Source organism: Pteropus alecto, unplaced genomic scaffold, assembly GCF_000325575.1.
Source record: "Pteropus alecto unplaced genomic scaffold, ASM32557v1 scaffold21, whole genome shotgun sequence".
Classification (NCBI taxonomy): Eukaryota; Metazoa; Chordata; class Mammalia; order Chiroptera; family Pteropodidae; genus Pteropus; species Pteropus alecto.
In genome coordinates, this window is record NW_006436282.1 from 10027371 (window position 1) to 10054551 (window position 27181).

At 33.0% G+C, this 27181-nt stretch overlaps 1 protein-coding gene across 7 annotated transcripts in view; it reads right to left on the minus strand.

Moving 5' to 3' along the window:
- The window catches only part of DGKB (diacylglycerol kinase beta), a 586550-nt gene that overhangs the window by 259715 nt on the left and 299654 nt on the right, over positions 1–27181 (minus strand). The gene's annotated exons all lie outside the window — the stretch shown is intronic.

A 27181-nucleotide genomic window follows, 5' to 3' on the forward strand; every position in this document is an offset into this window, starting at 1 on the left:
CATTTTATGATCCTATTATCTTGTAGAAATAAAAATTAAAAGAGAAAATATTAATGGATAATATATTTAAATTAACATTTTTCTTAACAGTATCATCGCCAAGAAGATGTTCCAAAATCAGGCAAAAATGGGTAATCCACATAAATCTTGTGCAATTGTGATTTATGTTGCCCTTTTATCATTGGTCACTTGTCATATTTACTTCTAGGAATTGATTTCTCTTTAATTTATATATCTCCTTTAATAAATGGTTTTGGCCTCAAGCTCAAAGTAAGTTTAAGATAGTACATACGAGCATAAATGTCAAAAAGTAGTTGAAAATATTGTCATATAAGAGTTGGAAGGATGGCCTAAGTGGAGAAATGATCAGATAGAGAAGCTCTTTGTTCTTTGAGATTAATTATGGTAAACAAACAAACAAACAAACAACAACAACAACAGCATGAGTGTACATATCTAGTAAAGATAAGTATAGTGCATGACTTCTAAGTTTACTAAGAGTGTCTTGGATGTGTAATTATTAACTGTTTGTTCCACAAGCAACTTTCTGACATATATATCTTATCTTACTTCATGGAGAAAAACAACAAAGAGAAAAATTTATTTTTGGACTACTGGAGGAAAGTGTATCTAGATTCTGAGACACAAATTGAACAAGTTCAGATGGATGTTTCTTCCTTTTAGGAAATCCATTCAGTTTCCATGAGACAGAATCACACTCAATATGTGAGACTAGGGGAAGACTGAGATTCTAGCTTTTCAAGCATAAACAGTTCTTGTTGACTTTAATGATTAATCATTCCAATGAGAAACTAATATATTTACCAGTCATCTCAATAGAAACGGGGGTATTGTTGTGATTAACTGTTAATTTTGTTTCATAGTGGAGATAAAAGAATAAGAAAAACCAAACACAAAGGAAATAAAAAAGTTGTGTAATTGAGAGAATCTCAAAAGCACTAATCAAGGATTAAAAGTCTAATGAATGAAATGAAAAGACTAATAAAGAGCTGTGATAGAAGTACATTTTTGTTCTGTACACCTTATCCTCTAAAAATTGTGGAGCAATTGAATTAATTCACAAGTGAAAAGAACACAAAGTTATAGATAGGTATGTATAGAAACAACATTTATAAAAAAAAAAAAAAAGTTACCAAAAAACAATAACAAAACCTCTACGGTTTCATATTCTAAGATATAACTTTGTTATATATACATGGTCAACTTCCTGGTTTGCTTAGAAGCAGGAATATCAAGATGGTTCACTTTTACTGGTCTGATTGTTCTCAAACCCAATCACAGAGTTTCCTCTTTTTTTAATTCTCACTAATAAGTCATAATTAACCTATTTTAGAATGTGATGTTTTCTTGTTGTGGTCTGAAATTATAGAAAAAATCTGAGTTGGGCTATTTATGATATATCAGGCAGCTTGATCATTTTATTACTTTTTAAAAGTCATTTATTTTTACTTTAACCTTAATCTGGTTCAAAATCAATATAGAATACCTTATAATTGAATGCATACAACCAGTAGACCAGTAAAACAAAAGCAACGGAATATTAATTGAGTACTAGGAATGAATAATCAATATTGGTTATCCATAGGGAGATTAACATTGAACTTACTTCTGCTTGAATTATTTGCCTCTGCTAATTTAGAGAACTGAGACTTTTAAAAATAAACTGTGTAATATAATTTGCTTTACAAGCATATATTTTTACAATAACAAATCTCTTCCTTTCCAAAGGAACAGAAACAGGAGACGGAGAAGGTAAAGGAAAGAGAGGGGTAGAGGAAGAGGGAGAAAGGAGAGGAGAGGAAGAGGAAGAAGAGAGAAAATCAAAAGAAGACCATTTTAGTAGACTGGACTATAACTGAGTAAACTCCTAGAAATATAGAACACCAAATAGCCAAAGATAAACTTAATGTTAGCTCTACCTCCAAGATACTTGGGCAACGGATCATACAGTAAAGAGAGAAGGAAAATAAAGACTACAGAGGAACACTGGCATGCCTTTTCCTTGTGTTAAATGGGTTCCATCACAAAGAGAGAGTTGGCATTGCTGACTACAGGATTGATAAGGAACAATGGCAGCAGGTGTTCATTTGGATGAGAATTCAGACCAAATTCCCACGGGACTCTGTCTCTTTGGCATAACCCCAAGAGGCTTGAAAGAGAACTGTCAAATGCTGTAAACTTATCCAGCAGCCATATTTTAGGATTCTCTAAAAAGAGACCAAATAATAAAAAGCTAAAATAGTGGGGTTTTTTTCATCTAAATGTTACCCTTTCTATCTCTACGTATTGCAATTTTTAGGAAACAGAAGTTAAATCAGCATCACTTGCACAACCTAGAATAGATGGACTTTGAATTCAGACAGGTTTCACTGCCAAGACTCATGACTTTGAACAAATTACTTATTTAATGTGTCACAGCTTCCTTATCTTTTAAGGAGGATACTGAAACCCCTCTATAGTATTGTGTTAAAGGTATTTTAAGATTATTCTGAATAGCAATTGAAAGAGTGTTATCTGTAGTTGGGTTGTTCATTATTTTATATCCATACCAAAATTTTATCGAAAGAGGAGATGCTAAAACGTAAATTGCATAATTTTGAAATATGTACTTATTGACTCTCAAATTGGTTTTATTATTTCCTAAACTTATAAACTACTTTAATTTTAAATAAATTAAAAAATAAAATCTTAGAAATAAAAATAAAATATATCCATCTTTACTAAAGCAAACTAAATTTAAGTCTCATTATTTTGATTTTGTAAGCAGCAAAAAGTGAGTAATTTTTCTTGATAGATTTCAACACATTCATATGTACATATTCATATACATGTATGTGTGTATATAACTCAATAATAACAAGAGCTAACATTTATTTCATTAAAATTGATATATAGTATCATCTTTAAGTAATCTTAAAGGCTAAGGCTATCCTGTTAAGTATGGAAGACCTTGCACAGCACAACCTTCAGTGCTCAATGTGTGGAGCTGCTTACACTGAATGACTCCAGGCTGCTATGTTGTGGTATGTTTTAGTTTTCTTAGGATTTTCTATTCCTAGGAAAGTGTTTCTTTATTTGAAAAATGGAAATAGCCCATATCTACCTCCCCAGGTTACTACTAATTAAATATTTCTGGTGAGGATATTTGTAAATCCTAACAGTACACAAAAAAAGAAAAGTATTACTACATTATTACATTATTACATTGCCTGAGTACTAGGCAAATGAATACTAGTCTACAAGTAACATGTCACAGAACAAATTGATGGCACCTTAACACAGAACCAATCAACTTCTTTAAGTATCACCTGACTAGAAAATATTTACAGAAAAGATTTAGTTAAGATGATCACAGGCCTAGAATACTTTACAAATTCTGCCAGTATCTGTTGAATGGTGTAGGGTTCAAATGTGTGTGTGTGTGTGTGTGTGTGTGTGTGTGTGTGTTTACTTCCTGTAGAAGAAGTCTTATCTCATAGTTAGCAGCCTTCTTTTCCAGTTTCAAAAGAAAAGTGTATGGACTTAAATACTAAAGTATTTATTTATTACAATCTCTAAACTTGTCCGAGATTTTGAATTCAGAAAAACCAAGGCAACATCATATCCCTTTAACAGTTCTTTTCACAGTAAATTAGATACTTGATTGTGTTTTAGTTTCTGGAAATCCTAAGCATTTTGCTAATATCTATTATTTTCAATCATCAAGCTATCTTTTTTTAGTTAAAACAAAAAGGTTGCATACATCAATCATGTTTATGTCTGAGGTTAATTCGGTCATTACAGTATTCATTCAATCTGATAAAAAGCTGCAAATGTATTCAGTCCTTTGATGTAATTTCAGCAAATCTGCAAAGAAAATCTTGTCATCCTTGAATACCCAGGTGGTTGAAATGTGATAGCAGTTTCCATAATATCTCAAACTAGGCATAATTCTTGCATTTCCAAAATAAATCTAAGTCAACACTTGGTGTGATATTACCAGTGATTTAAACTGGGATTCAGAATATGCCCAATGTGGTATGATTGCAACAAGTAAACTGAAGTGAGATAAGGGGAGGGAGGAAGTAGTGAAACAGGTAGGAGTGGTGCTGAGGTGGGTGCAAAGGAAAAAGGAAATGAGATTTAGAAAACCAAATAAGTTCTATGTACTGTCTGTAAGTAAGAATTGGAGGAGATCTCAAAGGTGAGGGTGGAAATAAGACTGCATGTGAGATGGGTGGGGTAGGATCCCTTGGAGGATAACACTGGGGCAGGAAAATGAATAGTTTATTAGAGCCAAAAATAATTTTCATGGAAAAAGTATGAAAGTAAGGCTCTCCATAAAACATTCATGAAGTCAATGAATGCCAGTAGTGCTGATGATGCACATAGCCAAAACATAAACCAGAATATATGTCTATATGTAAATAGTTTACAGTCACATAGTCTACTGCCTAGAAAGACTATCTCTTAAGAATTGCTTCCAAAACAACTCTAGCTTTATTACAGGAAAGATTTCCAAATATGACTATATCTGAAAAACAATTGATAATAATAGTTTAGTTGATGTCATTAAGATATTTCACAGTGACAGCATATGCACTATTTATATGCTCCATCTTAAAGGAGAAATTCACTGAAGAGTACTGCATTATACATTTCATTCTCCTGTCCTCTCTCCCACTCCTGTTCTTCTACCTTCTCCTTCCTATATATCTGTCTTCATTCTCTGCCTTCCTAAACAAACACATAGGGAAGTCCCTTTGGAAGATTTCATCTTTTTTTCCTACAAAACATTTCTTTCCTAGAACTATATACCTACCAAAGGTATTTTGGTTCTAAAATAAAATTAGGCTCTGGCAGACGTTGCTTATTACCTTCCTAATATCTATTTCCCTCCTGGTTTTAACCAACCAAATTCTCATTTCATTTGGGTGGCCATGTATCCAGCTAACAAGCAAGCAAACAAACAAATCCTAAATTCCTTGGGTTTCTTTGTAACTAGGAATGGTGATCTAGATATAGTTCCTTTCCACTTTCCATCTTTTTCCACCACCACTACCTTACTCGTAGAAATATGGAGGTAATTCCTAAGAGGTAGAACAGATAACTTGAAAACATGAGGATAAAAGCCATTACTGAAAAATGCATGGAGATTAAAAAAAAGGAACCTGGTCTTTTAAAACATCTTGATGGCCATAGTCGCTTTGAACTGACTTCCTCCAGATGTCCTATTAACTGAAAAAGAAGCCCCCGACTTGTAACTTTGTTATTGCTCCACGCAGCCAAATACTATCTTAACCGAAACACAGGTGATCACTTCCAAGCATTTCATTCTTCTGAAAACATAAAGATAGAATGTCTGTAAATTTTGTTACGGTGATTTCTGAGAATTATTTCACTCAATTATTTGCCTTTATAGTTAAAATTACTAATCCTTATATTTTAAAAAGAAAATATCTATCTCGGTTTAAGGGACTTCCCTAAGGTTATGCAGCTCGCCAGAAGGGCAGCTAGCTTTATTCTTTTGTCTCCCAATCCATGACACAGGGTGTGATTTCCTTACTTATCCCAACAATATGGATAGTTCACTTGATGTTCGTGTTAATAAAGAAGAATAAGATTTGTGTTTATTCTTTGTTTTCAAGAATAAACATAAATTTAACTATGCTTCCTTATAATCATAGTCCTTAAAATAAAATTGGTAAGTCAGTAGCTTGATCATAATCAAAGATCCCTAATTTATCTGACTGAAGTTAGAAGAATGTGAACCCAAAATCCCTCAGTAAAAATACCTCATGTCTCAATGCTACCAAGAACATCATACAAAGTGACCACAGAAGTCCCACATTGCTTTAAAGAGGGAAAGGGCTATGACATCATCCTCATGAATGAATAATATTGGAAACTGAATTTGCAAAACTCTTCAGAGATAAAATTACTTTGCTTCTCAATGTATTATAAAACTTAAGATCTATTCCGTATCTAAATATATATATATATGTGGAAGGTGCTCCTGTTAGTCTGCTTTTACTATCTCCAAACAAGGCTGCAATTAGTCTGTTATGGACCTTCCTGTGGACAGCAGAGAAAGGAGTGATCCTGTCAACAGGTTTTAGGTACTGGAGGAAGGAGCAGTCTTGCTGGGGAGGGAGGAGGGAGCCACAGTCTGGGGCAGAGATGCCAGTTCTGGTTGAGAGTCCTGAGGGCAAATCCATAAATAACAATAAAAGAATATATAGCAAACATTGCTTTAGATTACACAGAAGCACAGAAGTAATGAATATTAGAGACATTACTTTAATCTCTGCCTCCTAATCCTATGAAGTGATCCTGGGAAGTCCATAACGAGAGTGGTAATAAAATCTTAAAGTCCTAAATATCATCCACATGCCTTTCTTGAGCCATGATTAAACATGATTCAGTACTGTATGTTCTAAAGAAAATGTATCATAGTGACAAATTGTTAAGACATATAACCCTTAAACCTCATAAATGTATACCATTCTATCTGTGAAAGAACTCAAACTGTTAACACACAAGGACTCAGAACTTCCCCCTCCTCTATCCACTTAATTTTTCTCTTTTCTGTGTGCTGCAAAAAGAAAGTTCAGATGACTTTTGGACTGTTTTTCTGGAGAAAAAGTTCTGTAAGAAAAAGAAGTACACTTCTCATATGAGGTATCTACAGGAGTCAAATTCACAGAATCAGAGTGGAATGGTAATTGTCAGGGCCTAGGAAGAGGGGGAAATGGGGAGTTACTAATCCAAGGGCATAAAGTTTCAGTCCGACAAGATGGATAAACTCTAGAGATTTGCTATACAACATTATACCTATAGTCAATAATATTTTATACAGTTAAAATATTGTTTAGAGGGTAGATCTCATGTTGGTGATCAAGATGACAATATAATGGAAGGGAGACAAGTGAGATCTTCTGAAATTGGAGAGTTTAGAGATGCTAGAGATTGGAAATGGACTGACTATTAACATGCGTAGTTGTGTTCCAGGGAAATATGAATATGGAAGAAATATTCTGTTTGGGTCATCCTTTAAATTCAGCTCTGCTTCAGAATAGGACTTCAGAAGTACTTTTTTTTTTTATAAACAGTTCAGTCATTTTATTTTCATTTTTAAAATAATTTGAAATATTTAAAACTGTTATTCTGTGAAACCTTCCTTCTGTGAACATTTATTTTTCATCATGAAATTTCCTAGAAGACATGCGTAGTTTCCAGGGAAATATGAATATGGAAGAAATATTCTGTTTGGGTCATCCTTTAAATTCAGCTCTGCTTCAGAATAGGACTTCAGAAGTACTTTTTTTTTTATAAACAGTTCAGTCATTTTATTTTTATTTTTAAAATAATTTGAAATATTTAAAACTGTTATTCTGTGAAACCTTCCTTCTGTGAACATTTATTTTTCATCATGAAATTTCCTAGAAGAAACGAATATAAGAAGATTCTCCTTAGAATAGAATTTAGTATTTATAACTTGATGATTTTGGAAGTGCTAATCAAACCTCCTCTTGACAAATGTGTAGGCCAACTGCCTGAGCTGAAAGTACTTTTTCAGAGTTGTTCTAGACCTAATGTCTTTCCAGGCCTGATCTTTGATTGACGGTATCTTACTGGCTTCTAATTTGGGTTTGGAATCTGCTGAAGTCCTCAACATGTTAGTGGCCAACAGTGTTTCACAGAGACATTGGCTTTATGGACATATTAGACTTTCTCACTCCTCCCTCTCTCCCTCTCCCTCTCTCATTTTCTCTCTCTCTCTCTAAACTCTCTCTCTCTCTCTCACACACACACACACACACACACACACACACACACACGCACACACATACACAGCTAACCAAGGAACTTTCCAACATCCTACTACCAAACCTAATGTAAAATGTTTTCAAACATACCCTGTTCTCCCCTCTGTTACAAGAGAAGTATCCTTCTATTTTAAGAACATTCCCCAGACCTGTGTTTGGAGGGTTCCTATCCTTTCTCAATCTCTCAGGAACCACAATACATCTGGAATTTATATCCTTCCTCTTCCACACTTCATCTTCTCCCTCTCTATGGGCTCTTTCTTCTTAATATCAGAATTGCTTAGGTATCAATAATGTACACCAAAAAAATCCCTTAACCTCCTGTGCCTGCAAAATGCTGGCACTTGCCTTTTCACCTTTTACCCAGACTTCTTATAGATACTGACTAGAATGTCTAACTTCACTTCCGTGCTTCCTCTTACTCTCTAACCTACTGCACTCTGCCTTTCAACTTCACCACTTAAAATTACTGACTAGGTTTTCTCTCTTTGCTTCTTCTACTCTCACTCCCTATCCTACTGTAGTCTGAAGTATAATTTATCACACCATTATAAACTGCATCCTTGACCTCTTGACAATTGACTCAATTTTTCTTCCTTCCTTCTTTCCTTCCTTTTTTCCTTTTCTTCCTTCCTCCCTCTCTTCCTTCCTTCTAATATTCTCTTGCCTTGATTTGGATCGGACCGATTTCTGGTTTTCCTCCTACTTTGCAGGTCTTAGTTTACTTGGCAAGCTACTTTTCCTCTGCCTGTCTCTTCAGTAATGACCTTCATTGGGATTCTTCTTTATACTCTTTTTTCCAATTCAAACACAAGTGGGTCTGAAAAGGCAAGGCCTGTAATCATGTTAGAGAGATGAGACTCGATTCTAAAACAAGAAACCACAGAAATATTTTAAACAGGACATTATTTGCATTTTAGAGCAAACACTTCGATACTGTATAGATGATTTATTTGTTGGGCTCCATATTGGAGAGATATAAAATAACTGCAGAATTAGAACAGTAGTAGCACGTACGTATGGAAAGGAAGGTACTTGTTCATGAAATATTTAAAAGGTAAATACTGTCCTTGATGACTGGGCATTGGCTGAGTGGCAAAAGGGAGGAAAGGATCAGAGATGACTACTCTCTGGTTTGACTTGGGTATTGGATTATTATGGTGCCTCCAACTGAGATAGAAAAAGAAGACAAAGTTCAGCAGAGATGACAAAGTCTTCTTTGGTCACACTGAAGCTTTTTGCTTGTTCAATTTTTTCTTAAAATTTAACAACTAGTTTTTAAAAATGCACATAATGAATAAGTAGACTCAACTGTGTCACCTAAATTCATATTTTTAAACAAGTACATTTGTATGGTCTCCAAAAGTCCAGTCCCCACAATGAGAAGTTGAGTTTTAGTCCTTTAACATTTCCTGGTGAGCCTTGACTTTGATTGAATAGTGATTGTTTATAAAAAGTATATACACATACATGGAGAATAATTGCCTTCATCCAAATGTATGGTAAAATATGTCATTTGACTACAATCACTATGTCTTTGAAAGGCTGAATGGCTAAAAGCCTACTTAAAGTTATTTCTGGAAACTATGAACTTATATTCAAATATAATGATGTGATGGTGTGTGCTAACATCTTTCAAATAATCAAGCAAATAGTGAAATACATCGATGGTTAATGAGACTAGTAAAGAGACTGTTAACTAGAAAATATTTAAAAAATATTAGAATCTCAAATAAAAACTTATGTGCTATTTTACTGTAATACTAACAAAGTCATTTCTTTTAAGAATTTATCTTCCCTTTGAAAATAGCCAATAATCAATATTTGGATAAAAATTTTCAATGAAATAGATAAACAAATTTATGGAATGTTTACATGTGATGATGAATAATTTAGATTTTGGCACTGCATTATTCTATTAACGTTGATTCTTATTTTATTTGATTAGGTTAAATAAACAACCATTTAATATTTCATAGGGAAAAAAAATCAAACAAACTAGCAATTTGGAATTAAATAGTCCTTATTTGAATCCTTTCTCTGTCACTTGTTAGTAGTGGGACTCTGGGGAAACTGTTTCCTCTATTTGAGGTAAGGAATAGTAAGGAATAAGAAAATAGTTTGGTGAAAAATTCAAATTAATACCTGCAATATAGAAGATATTGAAAATCAGTGGTAATTATTTCCCTTTCATTGTATTTGGATTTGCTAATGTAAAACTTGTCACTGCAAATTTATTGTGTCAAATTTTGACTTCATAAGTGAAGATATTTTAAAATACATGTATTATCTTTTAAATATATCAATTAAAAACAGTCTTCACTTGCAATTTGCATACAATATATTGATCTAAGTTAAAAAACCAATATTTTCTTTACTAAAGTAATTCATATGTGAAAATTTATTGGTTTTGTCCCTGGATTTCCTTATCTTTCCAGAAAGTTTTAATAATAAGCATTTTAAAATGTGCCATATATTTGTTTGAATACCTTTGTTGAGTGATATTGAGATTGATATTGGGACCTATTTCATTGACAGTTTTGATACAAGATCAAAGATATTAAAAATTTCACAGCATGGGAAAAATGACTCCAATTAGTGAACTCTGAAGTCTTTCTTGGAATTGTTCTCTTGATCCTTGAAATAATTAGCACTGCCCTCCACTTCTTCAAAACTCACAATCTTAAAATCTCTCCATTTTTGGTTATATCCTTCTAAAGCTTTTAACTATTCTGATAAAATCTAGATCACTCTCTGCGGCCTTGACTGCTCTCTTTATACTGAATTCCATGTTTCCAAACCCATGTTTTATATTGCCATGCAAGTGGCATGCTCAGAATTCAAACTCAACATCATCTTGTCCTCCAAAGTGGATCCTCTTCTTAAAATTGTTATTCCCATCATTGATCCCATCATCCTACTCCTAGCTCCTTGGGTTCAGAGTTCAAGTTATTGCTCATTCTTCACTTTTCTCCCAGAGAGTTCAAAACCAGTCCTGTCAATCTATGTGTAGCTTTTTATTCCTATAGCTCCTGCCTTGGTCCACGTTTGATCACATCCCACCTAAACTGCTATAAGGGTACACCAAGTGATTTTCCTTCTAATTATCTGACACACTAATGCAATCCATCATTTAAACATCAAAGTTCCAAATCCGAGCCTTAGCTTTAGAGGCTTCCATCCTCTGCTCACTCTACCATTCAAAATGTATCTGCCTCTAGAACTCTATTCAAATATTTGAAATTTAAACCTACTAGGTATATATCTACTTCCACAGTTTGTCTGTTTCCAATTAATGAATATTTAAATTTATTATCCCATTATAAAGTAATTTCACAAACACAAAACTGTTTTTAGTACTCCATGTAATTACCGATCCTATAAAATTAAGATACATGGGTCACTGAAAAAGTAACAGGTACCAAGAAATTTAAATCATTTTTATATTTTGCATTCAATAGCAAGAAAAATCATAACAATAAATTTACTTATTTATGGTTTATGGAAATAAAAGTTAAACTTGAAGAGTTGAAAAAATAAAAAGGAATTTAATTATACTGTTTGTATGTTTTAATAAACAGTAATAACCACAGTCAAATTTTGCAAAAGATAAAATTATTTATGTATACTTATATAAACATAACTATTTTTCAATACATCTATTTTGAAAGTTTAACCAATGCAAACTTTAACAGGCATATTTTCCTAGTGCTACTATCTCTGATAAAATAGTTTTATATTAATATTTTTAGAAAAATGGTTCTATGATTAGGCACAAAATAAATGTTCAAGTATGTTTATTTAAACTTTATAAGATAAAAATAGTTTTATGTTCCATATTGCTATTTGAAGACTTAAAAGAAGAGATAGTAACTCTTGATAGATCATTGGATAATAATACTTAAAGCCTTTGGGACATGACTTACCATGAAGAATTCTCACATAAAAAACTATTACTTTTAACTCAAAGAAGAAAAAAAATTCTTCGCAGAATTTCCTATCATGTATATTTTGGAACAATAGAAATGTGACCTTAATCAAATGCCATAGTCTAATACAAGATCTATAAATGTATGAATGGACAAAATATTCCATGTTATTTTGTCATCAACATATTAGTTTAAATATTTTAAGGCCTTTGAAAGTTTACAATGCATGAAAATGTTCTTCAACTAAAATTATAAAGTCCCTTTGCTTAGAGCAGATGCATAACTAAAATGTATTGTCTTATGGAAGTTAGAGTATATTTTCTATTACATTAATTTAGCATTTTATCTCATTAAGTATTTATCATTTTATCTTATATGTTAATGTAGTATTTTATTTAGCGTTTTATAAAATGATCAGAGTTTAGGTCTCTAACTCAAATGTGTCAACAGCTTGAGACAATCTATATCTAATACTTGGAATAAAACGGTTTTATGCTAATCTTAATTGAGGACACCACTATCTAAAATTACTGCTTTTGCAAATATAAGAATATAAATTCAATCTAAACTTTGGTTCATCTCTCTTTTGAAATATGTAACATTTATAAAAATGGTTTTCACTTAAGAATTACAACCACCTTAAATGAGTCTCACAAACAAATTATTATGAGGCACCTTGGATTGAAATGTTTTGTTAGGCAAACCATCACTGACTCTCTGACATCAAATATGCAAAGTGAATAAAAGGATGAAAGTGCTTATGACTTTTTAAAAGATATTCAAAATGATACATTTGTAAAATACTACTTTGCTTTCATGATTTAGTTAAATCCTTTTATGTATGTCAAATTGTATGTCACCCTTTTCCTCTAATGTGAAATGAAAAAAAAAAAAAAAAAAGACACAAAGTTAGTATTTAGGACTACCAATGTTTTCAAGCCTAGTGGATATATGTGATATGGCTTCATGATAAACAGCTATCTTACTGGTTCAAAAAACAAAAAGTTCGAGAAAGGCAAGAGTATTAAGGGGTAGTTTAAGTCAAATTTGATAGTATTATTGATATCTATCACCATTAAATTATTAAACACTAAACATATTTTTTTCATATTTCAAGTTGATCCATGAGTCTCTAAATGTCGTCACCACTAATTAGTGGCACCATGGAATTCAGAAACAAATCCTTCCTGAAGTACACAATGGAAAATACTTTAATAAGTGAATACCCAAGACTCTATAATACTGTTACACAAAGAGAACTATAATAATGGTCAACACACAGCTTTTTAAAAATGTACTATTTGTCACTAAATGCACAGCCATTATAACAAGAAACCTTTTGTGCTTTAAAAGGGTATGTTTCTCTCAGTAAAATATTTATGCTTTTTAGAAATTACCAGACTATATAGCTCATCCACAACAATTTCACTGTTATTGCATAAAATTGTAAATTATTTCTTTTAAATTATTAATGCAATGGAAAAAAGAATTTTTTTAGGCTCATAGTCTTTTAAAAGGACAGCATAATAGATGAAACAAACTAAGATGACAATTTCAGCATTTAAAATCTACACAAGATAATTCAAACAAATGTTATGACATTTAAGATAATGAAACCCTTCATTTATTCTACTATCTGGTATGAGTTTTATTTCACATATAAGGAGTCAGAACAGATGTCCAAATATTGTAATGCCAAAAGAAAGTTAGGGCATATCTTGATTAATACCCTCAGAGAAGCTTGTAGTGTCTCTTTAAAACTGGCATGCCTTATCTCAAAACAAATATTCAAAATACATTCTAGAAAATATAGCTAGGCAAAGCACTCCCGAGACAAAAAGAAAACAATAAAGCTCAGTATAACCCTTTTAGCAATGTGAGTTGCATATTATTGACAGACCATTCATTGCAATCAGCAAATGATTAATTGCAAATTTGTTGCTAAATTGACCACAAAAGAAAAAAAAAAGACACAAGCTTCAGGCTACAGTTAAAGAGGAAAAACTTATGTTAAAAATGATTGGAGACTTTTTGTAATGAATTAATTCAAATCAATATGCTTGTTGACTACACATTGGAATAATGACTTCCTTAAATAGCAAAGGTCCTCATTATTGTAGACATTCAAATTAATATTTAACCTACTGACTTGCATTTTAAAAATTATTGAAGTACCACTTTTTGCCTTACCTTTAACAAATAGATAGTCCATGTTTTATCAAACATGTGCATAAGATTTGTTTTTTATTTCAAATGTAGATTGCAGAAATAATGGCCATATGGTCAAATTTATAATAACTGCCTGAAGCAATTTGTTCTTGAATTTTTTAAGATAAAACTCAGTGGCATATTAAAAATACTAAAGGTGATAAGATAGTATAATGGATGAGTATTTATTTCTTAGTTACAAATGGCTGTTATTTCTTTGCAAATATAGAACCTTTTAGGAGTTCTTTTACTCGGAACACAGTGATTCAAGGAAAAAAAAGAATCGTCATGTGGTATATTATACAGATACTTTGTTCAAAATGAGCATTTTCAAACTAACTTTCAAAATAATTTCCTGAATAAATATTTATTGAGCACCTTACAACATGCCAAATATTGAGCTAGGTTCCAAGTTGACAAATCAAATAAAACATATCCTGTGCTTAGGAAAATCATAATCCTTGTCAATCTCTTCTTCCTTGTCTTATATTTCTTTGAACCTTAGTTGGGATACATCAGTGATAAAGAAAAAAGGATAATACTCTCAAGTTCTTGAAAACAGAAGCGATTTTCTTTTTTGCAATAAAATTGAAAGTAGGTGAGAGTAGCATTGCTTCAGATATTATAATTACTATTAAAATTATGTTGGTGATTATGCAGTCCTATTTTCAGATAGGGTATCAAAAATCAATATATCTAATAGGAATGTCTTTCTAAAACTATGTGTGGGTGCTTCAAGATGTAGATTGTACAAGGCGGGAGAGTGGTAAGAAAAGTGAACATGTTTAATTTTCAACACTCGCCCTCCATTATACTTGAGGGAAAATTACTTCGAACTCTGAATTCCATTCTCCACATCACAGAAAGTATCTTTCTTGGTCAACTCTATGCTCCTGAGTTCATCAAACAGGTCATTTAACAGAACGTGTCACTATATTCTTCAGTACCCATCCAGTCAGGCACAAGTGAGTGTAAAGAGCCTCAGCTACATAACCTAAAGAATAGCAAAAGACCCAGAGCTAGTAGGTAAGAACTAAAACTTGACTAGATCACCTGGAAGAATAATAACTTTTTGATTTGGATATTACTATACATATAGTTGAGCAAACTGAGGTTTGACGATGTTGAGTAAATTGTGCAAAATTGCAAAACCAATATCTGGTTACAACTAATATTCAAATCCAGTTCAACTGCCTCCCTCTGCTCAAGGAGATGGCAAGTCATCTTATATACACAAAGTCACCAAATGCTGAAAGAACTGTTGTACATAACCAGGAGGCACTCAAAGGAGGACAACTGATATTCTAAAACTACTAAAACTCACATTTAAAGTTTTGTTGTACATTTAACTTTATTAATAAAAACAGACATTTAATATGTCTTTACTTATTTTAGATTTTTATGTCCATTTGTATTGAGTTAATTCTTATAGTTTAAAAATATATGGGGAAATAATCACTTTTTATTCTATCTGAAGGGTTTAAACTTAGTTGAGGAATATATTTCATTACAAAAGGTATATAATTTATTTCTATTCCTTAATTTGTGAAAGTATTTTTTAAAGCAAACAAACATTGTCTTATTGAAGCAAATTTGCCACTTTATGCATTCTCCTTAATAGCATTTGTTAAAGATGCTTACCTTGCTTAAATGTCTTTAAATCTCATTAAAATATATTCACAAACTTAAGTGTACCATTTTTTTTTAATTGCTCCCCTAAGGATACATTAATATAGCCAACTTAACACACGGTATTATAAAATCATAGAACTACAAATTTAAAAGAAACATACACAAGCCATGGAATTTTAAAAACGTGAACATTTTTTGGATATTCAAGCTTAGAGATTCAGAGAAATAACCTGTCTAAATGTTAGTGCTGAACCAAGAGTAGAACAGACGTCTTTTACATTAAAATGTAAGCATCCTTCTTCTTTTAAGATAAATCATACAAATTTAAGTCTATTGAAAGTAATTTCAGGGAATCACCATTTTGTTGTTCTTTTTGCTGCAAAATGTGTACCACTCTATGAATGACTATTAGGATTTATCCATAGGCACTTGTCAGCCTTTTTGCTAGCAAGGACAAATAGGACTTAACTAATTTGGATTGTGGAATGAGAAAATATTCATTCTAATAGACTGAAAATGTCAGAAATACTAATTACTTCATATAGCAATATAGTAGTTTACTTGTTTGCCTTAAATTTACTAATCGCTCTCGTGTGGGAAGTACATTACAATTGGTAGAAAAGGGGAGGGATCACTGGAAGATGGAGGTAGAACAGCGGGTTTGAAGAGGAAGAAAAGACATTGTGTTTAAACATGAAGGGCTTTGAGAATATGAAGGAAGAGTTCTAATTTGTTTTGGACAATCCAGCACTTACCACAAGTTCTTGAACAGAAGGAAGAAAGGGGTATTTGTTAGAGATGGGTCTCATTCTAAAAAGATAGCTGTAATTCTTTTTTGGAGAGCTTACACTATTACTACATAAAGGTTTTTACACAGATTTCTGAAGTGGTAAGACACAGCAAATAATGCCCCAAATACAGTCATGCTCAAATTTATTTTCTGTCCTTTTTACTGTTTTTTGTCCAAGAATATAGTTCAGTTTATTTTGGGTTGGCATCTAGAAGCTATTTGAGGCACAGAATTATCAACTTTGGTGGGAAGCAAGGCTTTATTTGATCTAAATATATATATGCACATATATATATTAGTTCCATTTTTTAGTATGTTTTTCTCATTTGGAACTCTTCACAAGAAAGATGGGTGAGCTTTTTGCCATCATAACCTATACAGACATCATTTTTATTGGCTATCAATATCGACTATAAAATATTTATTTTAGTTTGACTTATCTGTCTTCTTGGTTCTGTAACTATCTCCCTCAAGCCGAGCCCTCTCTTTTAACTGCCATCACCCCCTCCCCCACCCGGCCTCCGCCTTTTGGGTCTAGTTGAATCTCGTCTTCTTTAATCTGTTTATTCTACTGTAACACAAGTCACTTAAGACCCTAATCATAAGACAATCAGTTTTCAATATGTTCTTAAATCAATAACTTGTGACCCATCACTCAAAAATCTTAGGGAAACTATAGATAACATCTTAACATAATGCCTTTGTTCTTACTCAGAGAATAAAAGTAATGAAAAAGATCATGAGGTGCTGACTGCAGGTTCACTTTGCAGAAAAGAATGAGAATCGAGCTCACCTCAGCATACATGCTTAAGGACTCAGGTTTAAGACTAAGATTTTTGTTAAGACATTAAAAATGTTTAAGGTCCCACCTAGTAGGGCTTCTAAGGCTCTTAAGAGTACATGTTATAGACTCTATTAAGGTCTTTTAGATGCTTATAGGGTATTTAAGAATGGCATTGTCCCAAGTTAGTCAACCCAAGTTAGAGAAAAGTCTTTATCAGGAAGAGATATATGGGTAGCCTGCTGTCTTACGGAACAGATTTATAATTTGACGCATAGAAAGCATGCAGTTTTTAAAGGAACTCTTCTAGTTGGCCTGAATGAGACATAGAATACAAAATGAAATGAGGTTGCTGAAGCCCCAATCTACTATGGGAAGGTAGCAGGCTGAGGAAACTGTTTAACAGAAAACATGGCTGTCCTTTTCTGTACAAACAAAGAAAAACAAACAAACAATAACTCAGAAAGCAGAACGAAGAGCTCAGAAAATCATCTCCAGGATGCTGAACTGGGTATTGAACAAGAAACTGGCAGTACATGCACTGCTGGATTTCAGAATGAACCACTGACTTCTTTGTACCTTGCCTTTCCTCACCTTTTGAATGAGAGTGTCAATTGATGTTAACCCCATGCCATTTTATGTTGGGTGTGTATAAGGGATGTAGATAATTTGTCTCTTTAGTTAATAGGTCTCAAAATAAATCATATTGAAAAAGTCATATCTGAGGTTCACTTAGGAACCTCATCTATACCTGGAACTGATTGAAATAAGGTTCTAGACTTTGAGCTGATGCCATAACGGGATAAGGCTTTTGGGGATGTTGGGAGATGGTTAGTATATTTTGCATATGACATGGCCATAAATTTAGGGGGCAAGAGGGTCAATGTAGCTTGTCACAGTACTGGCTGTAATTAATTCTATCCTTATCTGTTCACACATCATATCCCAGGAAAAGAGGCAGTCTATTACTTTTTTCTTGAATCTGGGCTTGACTAACAGAATCCAGTGAAAGTGATATTCTATGTCTTACAGTTTCCACTTGTGTCCTTGGAAAGTTTGTTGGTGAAATGTCTGTTTGGGGGCGAGTCGGCCTCCATGTAAGAAACCCAAATAACCTGAGACCTCCATGCTGTGAGAATACAGAGAGGCCTTCTCATCAGGGAGAAAAAGAGAAAAGACAAGCAGAACGAAGGCACCAGATTTGTGAGTGAAGAAACTATTTTGGATATAGACCCTCCAGGCCCAGCTGCCAGAGTGAATGTCCATGAAGCAGAGATAAATCACCCACTGATCACATTCCCAATTTCTGCCTTACAAAATTATAAGCAAAACAAAATGGTTGCTTAAGACATTACATGATTAAGTAGTTTGTTACACAGCAATAAATAACTCTTAAGTAAGCAATATACACCTATACTGTCATTTCGGTATTCATTTATGACTCTGAAATATTTTTGGTAATACTTATTTTTCTGGTACTAAAATGTTATTTACAAAAGTTGGAGCATTAAATATAATGGACAGAAATATAAAGATCACAAATTTTGACATTAGATTGACGAATTAGGTTTAGATTATCTTGGGTTTTATAATTCCAGTTAAAACTCTTAGGCATATGTAGCCCTTGAAATTATGATATAATCTATACTACCACTGCCATCACAGTGCATCCCAACTGCAAAACCTCTCTTGCTTCTTGCATTAATCATTCAAAGCCCAGCACAATTTCTACTGTCTGAAAACTCTTACCCGGTATTCTATCAGATTTCCTTTCTCCTTCACCGGAGAGCTTTCTAATACCTTCAGTTTGAACTCTTTCCAAAATTCCCTTCAAGGATTGGTTTACTTATAGAAAACTGGAATCAATGAAAGCACCACTAGACAGCTTAACATTTGAAAAGCTTTGCTCTGTCCTTTGACTTTTTACTTTCACTCCAGTAATTATGTTCTTGTCTTTTTTCCCCTTGTGATTATATGCCTCTCTAGGATCTAATTTATGTGACTATATGTTGTGGTGAGTCCTTGCTTTAAAAACATCTGTATGCCTGTACCTCTGCCATTATTTATTTATTTATTTTTTTGCTGCTCAATTTTACACACACACATACAAAGTTCTTATGTACTTCAACATCTATATAAGACCTGCTTGATATTGTTCTTTGAAAGAGATGTGTTTGGTAAGACATGCTTATTACAATCATTTCCAAAATTCAGCTCTACATTTGTGTGACTATCTCTCCAGGAACTGATTAATTCTTGTCTATCATGTTATGCTGAAAAGGAGATTGTGGCTTTAACAAATTGCTTTCTCTCGCCTATAACACTGTAAGGATTACTTACATAATGTGATTTTTCACATATTTTGAATTTATATCATAATCTATATTTTGACTCATTTTTATTTCAGTGCTAATCATTTGATTAAATTGGGAGTACCCTCAAGTCAAGAATTAGGTTATTACCTGTAGTATCATTATTATAGAATTAGTTGTCGAAGATTAGTAGTAATAAGATTAACTCAGACTTAATCAGTGGATCTGAAAAGGGGCTAAAATCTGCATTCCAGTTGCTTCTGGTGCAGACTGCCAGAGACTATCCTACAAAATACTGCTCTATGCAATGAGGATGAGATTCAAGACAATTTTCTGAGTAATGTAAAGCATTGAGAGATTAGAGGGCCAACACCAGTTAGAAAACTTTCACAAAAGTGCAAAGGACAGCCAACACTGTTCTGATCTAGACAGTGGCATCGAGGGCAGAAAGGGACAGATGGAAGGTAAACTAGCTATTAAAAAGTTCCTGAAACTGTTTTCTATTAAAGCCGCCTTAAAAAATGAAAATGCACTGTTGTAAGCACTAAAACAAACACAACCAAAAAGATGTTTTCTTAACTGGGAAATTATGATGTGCAGTTATGTTTGGTATCTAAATGCAAATTTTGCATGTAGGCTGCATTTATGGAAGAACCGAAAACAACCATAATATACTATATCATATAGAAACAAAACAAACTAGCTGTACTTGGCATAGTAATGATAAGCCCTTTAAATTAAATCTTTATGCAGATTCTATTTTATACTCCAAACTTTTCATGAAGCCTTGTGTAATTCTGATGTGTAAACCAACAAATAGATATGCTCTGTGTATTGAGTAGCCTGTTTGGGTACCAGCTGGCTTGGCTGTATGCCTTTCTAATGGTAATGAAGTCACACAGCTGCTAGGACAATCAGCTGGAGTTCAGATTATCACTAGCTAAATGGATATCCATTGACTAGCTTCTTATCCGGACTCATTAAAGTTCCGTATTGACAAACGAGGAGTGGCTAGAGGTTTACAGCTAAGATGCATCTAGAGATGAACTTGTTGCCTTTTTTTTTTTATGTCCTATAGCTATTCCTTGTGATTCACAGAGTATCATTCATCTATTTGAGATGTGATTCCTAAGGTATTGTAAACTTTTAAGCACTCTTCTACTTACCTTTTTAAAAGTGAACGAATGTTCTGAAGCAAGTGATAACCCACATCAATAAATTGCCAGCATACGAACAAAAAAGTTACCCAAAGTATTGCTTTTCTCTAAATCAAATAGAAAAAGACGCGATTCCCACAAAAAGTCCATGGTTGACTTGAAGTTAATTTTTATTTTAGAGACTCTTACTTGCAGATATTTTAGTGGATAATTTCCAAGATTTGACTCTATCTACACTAGTCAATATGTGACCGAAAACTAAATGATTTCTCTCAACCTAACAAATTAGGTATAGTGTGATCAGGGTCATTTAGTTAACTCTATATCATCTCTTGAACATGCTAAAATCCTCAAGACAACAAAGACTAGAATTCTAAAGGTCAGAAGCAGAGAAAACGCTTTCGTAACATGGTAAAGGTGTCCAGTGCTCTTCCTTTACCACATGCTGTGGTCAAGATATGAGCTCAGTCAGATATGACATCCCATTTCTTGCACTCATATCCTATTCATTTCACATACTTAAAATTTTTTTCTAACCTGATTTTCCATACTTATCCTCATCTTCCCTTATCTTGAAAACTACTTTCTGTCACAAGTGTACTGCCTTGTGAAGATTTTGAAAATGCTTAGTCCATGTTTTTCAGTTTTTGTCTCCAAAACTCAATTTAAAATTGCCTTAAAAAAAAAATATATATATGTATATATATATATATATACACACACACACATATATATATATATATATGTATATATATATAATCATTTACCTTAGATGTCGATATCCTTTAGGCTCTTTCTCTTCTCCAAACAGAAAACATATTTTAGCAGACTGTCTTCAAGAAGATATGGGAGTAGAAAGTGTTGGGGCAATATGAATGTGAATGATGCTCAAATGCCCAGTTTATTTGCTTCTTTAAAATGTCCTTGTGTAAATTCTCTATCCCCTCTCTTGATCTCCAGTGTACTTATTTAATTTCCAGGTCTCTTTACTGCTGATTATAAAGACAGAACAACATTCTTCCCTGCCAGTACAGTGATTTAAAATCCTTTCATTTTTAGCTACACCCAAATAGTTCTGTAGGTCTCATCTAATATTTTCAAGTGTATGTGCTACATAGCAGGACTTACGGTGTTATTAAATGTATAGTCTCTAGTTCAAACTGTGCACTGCACTATGACTAACTGCACTTCCTTGTAACTCAGAATAAAGATTTTGGCAGAATCCTCTTATTAGGGAAGGACAAAATTCCAGGCCTCCCACAAACCAATAAATGCAAACTCACCCACATGAAGGATGTTGTCCTAACTCCAGAGAGCATGCTGAGAGCGAGTCCAGACTTTAATGTAAAGTACATTTCTCTGGAGGCAAAAAACACACTCCTACAGTCAAAAATTACTTCTTAATCATTTTTTAAACTCTTAAAGGGAACGATTAAATTTTCTAGCTTCAAAACATTTATGCATAAAAAGGTAAACGATATGCCCTAAATTGGCACAGTTGCACCAGGATTCAAAAGATCTAGCTAACTCAAAATTTTTGAGTCATTTAACTTCTTTTGATCTGATAAGTAAACAGGTGTTTAGCTTTCATTCATTCATTCATTCATTTGTTCATTCACTCACCCACAAAATAAAGATGTGCTATATATTACAAGGCACTTCGATCACAGAATTAGATAGCCAGACACAGACCTCTGAAGAGATCATACCTGGGGTCTCTAAGGATCCTGACAGTCCAGGATTGTTTAAAAGTAGGTGAACAAAATATCATTACTCCCTGATTCTCTGTTCAGTGCTATATTTCCTAGCAGGCTGACCACTGACTAGTGCTGGGCAGTAGATTTTAAGTGGAGGTGAGAGCAGTTACAGGTATCAATTCTAGTCATGACTAGTTATGTGTCTAGGATTCCTTCTTTTTTGTCCTCTTTCCCACTGTACACTGGATGATGCCAAGGTGACAATGTACTTACACTATGGCAAAGGTGCTAGCTGTACGTGCCTGGTGCCTGGGTTATTTAAAGAATAGGTGTCTGATCCATGGACAAGATATAACTACTATTTGTTAAGCCATAAAGATTTGAAGGCTTACTTGTTGTTGCAGCATAACTTAGCATAGCTAACTTAATTCAAAATATATATTATTAAAAGTCTCACTCACTGACATAAAAATTAAGATAAATATATTTTTCAGTGCTTTTCATGACAATTACAAAACCTAGCATCCCAATCTCTGGCCCTCGAAATTTAAGAGCATTTAAGCTCTGATATTTTCTCCAAAGATTACTGCCAATTTTACTTAACTCTCTTGAGCACACTATCAGGAATGCTCCTGAAATACTAAATGTGCCATGTAAACATCTTAATGGTCTCTTATTAAACAACATTTTCATGGAAAATCCACATATGACTTAAATACGTCAAGTCATAAGGTATATGAAGATGTTTTTATTTCATACTTTGCACAGAGACTTTCAGTGTGTGGGTTTTGTTTTGTTTTGTTTTGTTTTTTGTTTTTGCTATTTGGGAGTATCTGAGGGTTCCATGTCTTTGTTCACCCTTTCTCCTCAGGTATCCTCAGAAGGCCATATGTTGAACCAATGTGACGCCCCTTGAAGCAGGTTTTCCTCTTTAAAATGCTACATTTTGCAGCATTCTATGTACTATCCATAGATATTGGCACAGGTCTGACCAACTAGCAAGCAGGCACAATGCCAAACACACAGATGGCATGAGGGGAAAGAGCCAAAAAAAACATGTGAATCAACTGTGGGTATTGATGGCATAATTCCCAGACATGGAGGTCCAAACACTTGTCCATCCTAAGCTTATAGTACATACTTACAGATACACAGATTTGTCAACAACAATAATCTAGCAGTGACAGATTAATTTAAAAAAAAATTAAAACCACCTTTGGTTGCTGAGGATAGCTACAAGGCAATAATTCTACAAAGGTTGGTGTTCAGTCTTTTGTCTTTACCCAGGTGACTATTCAAAAGACAATCAGGCAGCCCATTTAAACAAAATTGTTTATCAGTTATAAATAAAGGAAAAAGTATATTTTGGATTTATTCATATAAACTGTACAATAAAAATAGAAGACAAATGTCAATAAACTATGCGCTAGGACTAAAGATTGTTTGCACAATAGGCTTCAAATTGTGGCTCTATTAAATATTCTTCTTTGACCTTCTGCCTGCCTATGTGATCAACAGTGTATTATTTTATAAACTAGTAAACTTTATCAGAATTGAGCTTATGGGCACATAAAATAGACGGTACATGATTTGAAGTTCTTTAAATGAAACATCCACTTAAAGAATCCCTTTCCTGCTATTTTGGCAGTTTGCCCGAAATTTCTTAAATCATTATCACTTAGTAAGTTAAGCTAATGTATCTCCTGAAGATGTGTATTAGAAAGAAAGTATTTTTTTTTTTAAGGACAGAAGAACAAGCAGATTTTGAAATCTTGGGAATATGAGGTGGAATTATTGAAGCAAAGGCCCTTTGGATCTGTTGTAAAAATCCCCCAGAATCTCTTACTCATAAGCTTTACTAAGGACAATTCCTATTAAATTGATTTCAGGGACAGTATCTATTAAATAAGTTGATAGTAACTTCTCAAGGTGGAAAATGCTTAGATTCATTTGGACCCTAAATAACCTATTATGTTCAAAGTGACTCAGTGAGTGATGTATTTAACCCAGGTCTGGCCCCAAATCCAGTGCTATTGTTATTATCCTATCACCCTGCTATTGTACAGAGCTGAACTAGTTTATTTACATAATTTTTACCATTTAAGGTGTGAGTAGGAATATTACATTCAATTTTCACATGAGCATCTATTATATGATCACTGGCATGTAAGCTTGGGATTTCAATATAACATGGAGAAAATAACTTGCCCTTTGTATGTGGGTGGTTAAATTCTTTTACATTTCCATAATTTACTTAAATTCTATAGCATTTAATACACACATTTAGTCACTTCTATGATCAGACAGCACACTACCACTTTAGTTTTGACTCCTCATAAATTTATGTCCGTTGCCTGTCATTTACCAAAGGCTGAATGCATACTTCCAAAACAACATACTCACGCTTGCAGAACAACAAACATACAGAAAATGGTGTTTGAGAAGTTCACTTTACCATTATTTTCTTACAAGATACAATTATTTGGCTTTCTTTGATTACCAAGGAGGATTTTAATAAGTGATACATATTCAAAGACTACCCAGAGAGTAAAGTTTTATCATAACTCTTTTCTTGAAAGATGTTAAAATGTCAAGAAATAGGCTTACTCTAAAAGTTCAACTTAGACATGAGGTAGGATTAGAATGCCTGTGGCTTTCTTAAGCCTTCTTTCTAAAATCTCATCCTGAAAACTCAGTTTCTCTTTTATTTGTCTTAAAACATTCCTATAGAGAGTGGCTTCCAGCCATTCCTGAAAGAAAGAAGCTAGTAAGTACTACATGGTTTTGTCAAGTTAAGATATACAACTTGTAAAAACTTAGTTTTACCAGCTTTTCCCTACTAAATGTAATTAAGAAAATGGCTATTAATTCACTGTAGAAATAAATTATAACAAGCTAATCACTACAACAGTTTGAAACACCACAAAACATAGAATCTCCCTGATAGCAAAAGTTTACACACCAAAACCTGAAATAACTTATTTAATTTGCTCTGTGGCAATTTATTCTCTTTTTTATTTCTTCCTTCATTCCATTCAATCATGTGGTCATTCATTCATTCATTCATTGAGCAATTGTTGAGCATTTAGTACAAGTCAAGAACTGGGACTGATACAAAGAAGACACGGCACATAGTCAAAAGAAAATTCCTTTGGTATAAGATTCAGAATTGAAAAGATTATATAACTTCAGCAATGAACACATGAAAGGAGATGAGGTTTTCATTCAAGGTAGAAAATTACATCCATTATAAAAGTGCTATTAATAACAGACCTTTAATATTTAATAGAGTAGAGTGATTAAGACAGAACCTATACTTTATTATTCTATCTTCTACCTGTATTAAGTAGGTTTGACCACATTTTGGGGGTATTATGTTTAATTAAAAATAAAATAAAAAGTTGTTTTCATCTCCATGGGGCATAGTCGCTGAAAGTGTCTGTTCAAAGTAATTATATTTATGTCAACAGCTTATTCTGCTTTTATCAAATGCAAATTTGTTGTAATTCCCACTTTCTGAGCATACGAGCATGATGAAGAGAGGATCTTTGAGTTTATTTGCTTGACTTTCAGACAAACTTTATCTAATTCTGGGAGCAATTAAGACTCAGATACTATTACCTATATTTTCATATTGTACCAACACAACCACTTTATTTAAAAAAATATATTTCTAATACATCTACTGAATTTTAAGCACTGAGGTTAAAGGAAACGTTTTTATTACAAGTGTTTTCAATAAACACTATAAATGTATTTTCTCTTCTTCATGATTTTCTTAATAGCATTTTGTTTTCTCTAGCTTATTACGAATACAGTATATGATACATATAGCATACAAAATGTGTCACTCCACTGTTTATGTTATTAGTAAGGCTTCCAGCCAACAGTATGCTATTAGTAGTTAAGCTCTTTGGGAGGCAAAAGTTCTACACAGATTTTGACTGCACAGGGGATTTCGGCTCCCCTAAACCCCATGTTGTTCAAGAGTCAACTGTATAACATTTTACTAGATTGTAAGTGTTTTCACAGGTAGAACTAAATGGTGTTCATCTTTATATACTCCCTAGGACCTAACATAATGTTTCATTTAGTGAAAGGGGGATAGAAAGAAATTTAAATGATGAGCATATGGGTGGTTTTCTAAATATAAAAATATTCTACACAGTTAATATGTTCTATTAATAGCTGGTGGCTAAAATGTTCTACCTGCTATTTTGTACCTGAATTCGCTGCTATTGCTTTTGGTCTTCAGACATTTTTACGCAATTATTTACAAAAAAAAAAAAAAGTCTGAATCTCTTTTTAAAGCTCTATTTCTTTTCAATGCAAATTAAATCTTTATATCCATAAGATAAATGATAAATGTTAAACATGTATAAAATGCCAACAAAATCTACTAATTAACTTGAGAACTAATTATGTTGGGGGTACTCTTTAAATCACAAAGCTTTTGTGGTTCTAGCCAATGAAATTCTTTAATAGCTTTCTAAATTGTGATGTAAATAATAAATCAAACTTCGATCTCCTTATTGAATCATGCAGGTACTCCCTGCCTCCATGTTCAAATAAAGTGAATAAAAATTGTCTTCCAAAATTTAAAAATTTAAATTCAGCACTGACAAATGAAAACAAACATGAGGATCATATTCCTACCTCAAAATGACTTTTAAAAAATAGAATATTAACTTGACTTTCTTAAAAGCTACACACAACTAGAACACTAGTACTATCAACAGCATTATTTGGACAATGTGCGAATATTTCTAATTATTTGCATTCTAATATTTCTATTATTTGCATTCCATAACATTTTATTATAACTGCAAAATATCTTTTATTTAAA